The sequence below is a fragment of the Carassius auratus genome, unplaced genomic scaffold, assembly GCF_003368295.1.
Source record: "Carassius auratus strain Wakin unplaced genomic scaffold, ASM336829v1 scaf_tig00216618, whole genome shotgun sequence".
Classification (NCBI taxonomy): Eukaryota; Metazoa; Chordata; class Actinopteri; order Cypriniformes; family Cyprinidae; genus Carassius; species Carassius auratus.
In genome coordinates, this window is record NW_020528664.1 from 35,495 (window position 1) to 41,302 (window position 5,808).

Below are 5,808 nucleotides of genomic sequence, written 5' to 3' on the forward strand. Positions count from 1 at the left end.
CGCGTTTGTCATATCCCGAGCTTTGCGTGTGTCTGTGCATTGTGCCAATTAGGCATAGTCATATACATTTTTGACCACAGATATAATGTCAACAAAAAATAAAGTACATAAAAATTATTTGACCTTACAGTTACAAACTTTGTTTGTTTATCCAAGTTTAGCTCCCAGGGTCGGACTGGGGGTAAAACCAGTAGCTATTCATTACCAGGGCCCCAAAGGAAGAGAGGGCCCTTGAAAAGTATGAATCTGAAATATATATTTTTTACCTGGATATTTTCATGGGTGGGGGCCATGGGGGCCCATCAGGACTGCCTATGCATAGGGCCCAGGATCTTGTTTAACGCCCCTGTTAGCTTTAACCCTAATTATACACACTTGAACCTAATCAAGCTCTTACTAGACACATTAATCTTCCAGGTGTTTTAAGGCCAGTTGGAGCTAAACTTTTCAGGACATTGGCCATCCAGGATGTAGTTTGGAGACCCCTGTCCTACAGAGTTGTTACTTTGCACATGCTTTTTGATCATTACAAATAATAATGTAAAATGATTTTCTTAGAATAGGAGATATGCTTTCTCTCGCATCACAAACATTATCAGTAGTTAAGTATGTGGTCTTGAAGAGGACCCTTTTTTCTTTCATTTGGACTCGGTCTTGGACTTGGACTCGAAACTTTTGGACTTGACTTGGACTCGAACCTCTTTGGACTCGGTCTTGACTCGGTCTCGACTAGTCCTGGACTTGGACTTGACTTGGACTCGACAAAGCTGGACTTGACTACAGCTCTAATTCCAGGCAAGAGGACTGTAACGATACAACCTTTTTAATCATCGGGAAGAAGGAGGAGGGAACCGGCGCACAATCAAAATCACTTTAATATTCAAAATAAACAAAACAGCGCACCAGCCCCTCGCGGACGACTGGTGCGCACAAACATAAAATAATGTCCCAGGCCTGGTCGTCTCTCGTCCTTCACGGTCATCGCTCCAGTTTTATATCCTTCCATCTCCTACGTGGGACTCGATACCGGCGGTGGGGCGCAGGTGCAGCTCATCTTCAATCACTACACCTGGCCTCACTCCTCGTTCCCACGCCTCTCGGCCCCGCCCCACTCGCCACAAGGACTTAAAACTTAGTTAGAAAACTCCCTTTTGTTTATTGTTTTGGCCATTTTGAAGCCCTCTCAGCTTAAGTTATTCCTCAAGTCTCATCCCAATGTAAACAAATAAATACCACTTTTCTTGACTTCTGGGTTGTGTGCCGGTGTGTTTGTGGAAGCAGGAGATTGAACTCCGGGCGGCACCCCTTTTCTTTGGTGTTGCTCTCGATGTGCGTGCATGTGGCACGTAACACCTGTAAAGGATTGGGATCCCCTGTGGCAATTCTTGGCCAGTAAGGTGGAGTATGGCTGCAATGAAGATGGCAAATAGGGTAGGTGCAATGATACATCCCTGTTTGACCCCAGTTTCTACGGTAAATGGCTCAGATTCAGAGCCACAATTGAGCACTGTGGCTGACATGCCGTCATGCAGTAGCCTCAGTACACGGATGCATTTAGCATGACATCCATACTTTAACACATGATGAATTATTCACACATGAACATAACGTGTCTGATTCATCGTGTTTTCTCTTTCTGTCTTCAGTCTGTGGAGATGCAGTATTACAGGGAAACAGTGTGTCATCCTGACTTCAGCTCTCAAATCAAACCCATCACACCTGAGAGAACTGAACCTGAGCGAGAATCAAATAAAAAACACAGGAGTGAATCACTTATGTGACGTACTGAAGGATTCACGCTGTAAACTGGAGAGATTGAGGTCAGTAACATTCACAGACAAGAATCAAAATTATGAAAATCTCTTTGTTTAACTCTTATGTGCTGTTCAAGATCTTTTGAGACCCCAAATGATGTTTGCTGAAATAAAAACTAAATTTTTCCCTTTATCTAAATGACATGAGACTTTGTACGGTTGTCAACACTTGGTAGATCTACAAATAGAAAATTAAATTGGATTGATATCTGGTTGTGTATTAGTGTCAAAAAAATAGTCACACTCTGGAGACCCACATTGAAATTGATGAGGAAATGATCAAATTATTACTTTTTCTTCTTAATTTATCAAATAAAATCAATAAATCCACCACAATTCAGACCACTAAATACACAAAGATAAACTGACAACCTTGCATCATTTGTCAATATCTGAGGAGGTGACAACCAGCAATTTTAATTTATTTTTAGAAATATAAAAAATATCATAAATCCTTAAACTACACAAATTTGGAGTTAAATACATTAAAAATATAGAGTCCAAACAGAACGAATGTGTTGTCCCCAAACGAACAGTACATAAGAGTTCAACAAAACACTTTATACTCAATATCTCATGATGAATGTGTTCACATTATATTTGTGAAAGATTCTTCATTTTAATGATTTGTTTGTTAGATGATCTCTCTTCCTCTGTTTGTCTCTTTCTAGTCTTCGTGTCTGTGGCATTACAGATGTTTCTTCTTTAACTCAGTCTTTGACAAACACAAAAGCTCTGCAGTTTCTAAAAGAGATTGATCTGAGACACAATGTGATTGGAGACTCAAAGCAGAAGCTCATTGATGTGCTACGAGACTCAAACTGTAAACTGATGTGAGTAAACTTCACTTTGTGATATTAAAGAGATTAATTTACCTCAGAGATGTGAAAAAATATATACTTTCAAATATTTGTGAAAAGAGTTGATCAAGTGATCATCAAGCTTTATTTCAAAGGGTTTGTGTCAGAATAAAATGTAAAGTTGATAAAAATGTTGAACACAAAGGAGGAAAGAGAAGAAAAGCAGACTGTCACGGCTTTCTACAGCAACAGCTGCTTTATTAATGAGATCAGTAATAGTGAATCATTAGAGTTTGAAATAGATTTGTTCAGATTGTAGGAAAACGCTGGTAAAATCAGAGCAGATTCAGCTTCAGCTCACAGTCGTCCAGCATCACATGATCAATGTCTCTGTCTCTTGTGTGTTTTTACTTTGACAAGCAACACGTCACATTACTTTACACTTACTTTCTGTAAGAGATAATGTACCTCCAGCCGCTTGTTATCACAGAATAAACCCGACAGGGTGATCAGGACTTGTGTCCTCCTGAAGAGACTTATTCTGTGATAACATCCGGCTGCATCTGCATTATCACACTTATTATATGCTTTCTTGACACACAAGTGAAGAATTAGACACAATTTAGATTCAGCTAAACACTTCTGCTCAGTTAGCAACAACTTGAACAACAAGACACACTTTGAACAATGTCTCCTCAAGTCTACTATTAACCGGTATCTCCTGCGTTTTGGTTTGAGGGTAAATTCAGTCAGTAACTGAGGCACAAGCTAATAGCAGTTGTGTTTGAATGAAACGAGTGAGAGCGCGGTGCTGAGATACGAGAGAAGTCAAAGAAATGCCCGACTCAAATACCGTATGACTGTGTGTTATTCTGCTGCTAATGACACACACCTAATGAATAACACACCTCCGAAAGTCACGACTGACCAATCAGAATCCAGTATTCCAGCGAGCTGTGCAATCATTTCACTTATTTACTGAGACCAATACAAACATGTTTAAACTAGAGACAAACAGCTTTAACTAGAGACACATTCAACTGAAAGATTAGTGTTTTAAGACAAAATAACATTTGTGTTTGTTCCTTGTCTTTTATTAAAATGTGACTGAAGTATAGTAATTAATTGGTAATTTGTTTCACTGAACTCTGATTATCTTCTCTTCGGTTCTATCACCAAAAGTCTCTGATAGAGATCCATCATCCATCACCTTAGTAGTTCAATCACCAGAAGCTGATAAAAACTGTATCTCATAAAGTGAAGTGTTCTTGACATTATAGTAACTAATTAGTACTTTATTCCACTGAACTCTGATTATCTTCTTTTTTGTTCAATCTTACAGAAGCTGATGAATGCTGTGTATCATAAAGTGAAGTGGTCTTGAGAGGAGCAGTAAACATCAGCTGAAGATCCACAGAAGAGCTTCACTACTGTGTCTATGAGGAGAAATAAATGTGTGATAAATGTGTAAATGTGATCCATACAGGTGAAGAGACTCAGACTTTACAATCAAATAATGCAGCATGTGTGTTAGAAACATGATATTGAATGATTAATGTTGCTTTAGTATTCAAGCAGATGATCATTGTGTTTAATGTAAAGCTGGAACAGAGGAGGAAGAAGCTCAGATGAGTCTGTCTGGCTCTTCAGTTTAATAATATTTCTATTAAACTCATTCATAATGATTCAGATGTTTAAATGTGATTGTCAAGTGCAGCACTTAAATGTGTCAAAAGATATAAAGCAAATCTACAATGTGTGAAACTTATCACGTTTCTACACATTGTTATTCTATTTTACTTTCTATTTAGTTGTGTGTCTGTTGTTAATGTACAGATATCCAGTATATAGTCTTTGTTCTGTGGATGGAGTCTCTCCTTCATCAAATCAACTAAACATTTTCACAGGTTAACAGCATTTGTGTCTTTCACTCTCCTCTAAATACTCAAACATATTTAGTCTTTTTAACACTTTTATATTTTCATGTAAATAAAATGCCAGATACAGTTAAAAACAAGTGAAAAGTTTACTGTTTTAATTATTATTAAACTGTTTTAAATGTAGGCTAACTTGTAGACATGAAACATAAAGCGTAAATAGCTCATGCATAATAACAGAAATGTTCCCATTATATGTACAGCAGGTAAAAGAAGTTTTATTTAAAAAGATTTATTTTTATTTTTCTCAGTTAATATATTTCTAAAGGTGCTGTACTTTCTTAATTTTGCCACATGAGTAGTTGTTGGTCAGAGATGTTTTGGAGCAGAAGATCTGCAGGATTCTGGAGGTTCATCATGTGGAAAGTTGATAGTTAGGTAAAGTGCTTCTGTTGTTCTCTAACATTCAGATCTGTAAAGTAAGGTGGAAAGGACACAGCTCTGATACAGAGTCATTCTATTGTTGGACCTCCACATATTGTTCAGTGTTATAAAGCTGTTTCTGCTCTTGCTAATGCGTCTCTTGATGTCATTGTCTGTCCTCCATCATGTCTAATGATGAAGCCCAGTTCTACAAACTCCTCATTTCTACAGAGGTCTGCTCCTGTACTTTAATTGCTGAGGGGTTTGAGGTGTTCAGTGTTATCATCTCTGTTTTCTGCTTGTTGATCTTCGAGTCTAGTTGTCTGAGTCCAGATGTTTTCTCTGGTGAGGGTGTAAGAACAACAGCTAATCATCAGTGAAGTCAAGATCTTCTCTGGATAATGCTCGACTTAAACAGACAAACACTTCATGAGTCAACTGTCAGCTTTCCTCACAACAGAGAGCTCAGACTCAGATGTTCATAAAATAATCTTATAATATTCATACACCAGACAGTTGAGTATCTAGAGTACAGTATGCACAATGTGTAGTGTGTCATTCAGGATTTCATCTGGATAGAAATTAAATCCAAGCAATTGCCATTTAGTTTTATTAATGGATCTAAATGAAACCGTCAAATGGTCAGCAAATGAACTTAATGAACTTTGATGCTTGAGCAGCAAATCAGCATATTAGTATGAGTTTTATTTTTCAGATAGCGAGCAGGACAAACAACTATGACTGGGACTGTCATACACACACTGTAAAACCCGACAAGTTCACCTAACTCATACAATTTGTTGAAACCGATTACATCAAAATGTCAAATTAAATTAATATTTTTTAGTTCAATAAAATATATTTTTTAAGTGTCTGTTTCCATACACTGTAAAC

The 5,808-nt window shown here is 37.6% G+C and overlaps 1 long non-coding RNA gene across 1 annotated transcript; it reads left to right on the forward strand.

Moving 5' to 3' along the window:
• The first annotated feature begins 1,769 nt into the window (after positions 1–1,769).
• Positions 1,770–4,190, forward strand: LOC113098696 (uncharacterized). Its single transcript, XR_003289177.1, has 3 exons — positions 1,770–1,820; positions 2,486–2,647; positions 3,957–4,190. It is a non-coding gene; the product is annotated as an uncharacterized LOC113098696 (long non-coding RNA).
• Positions 4,191–5,808: the final 1,618 nt, after the last annotated feature.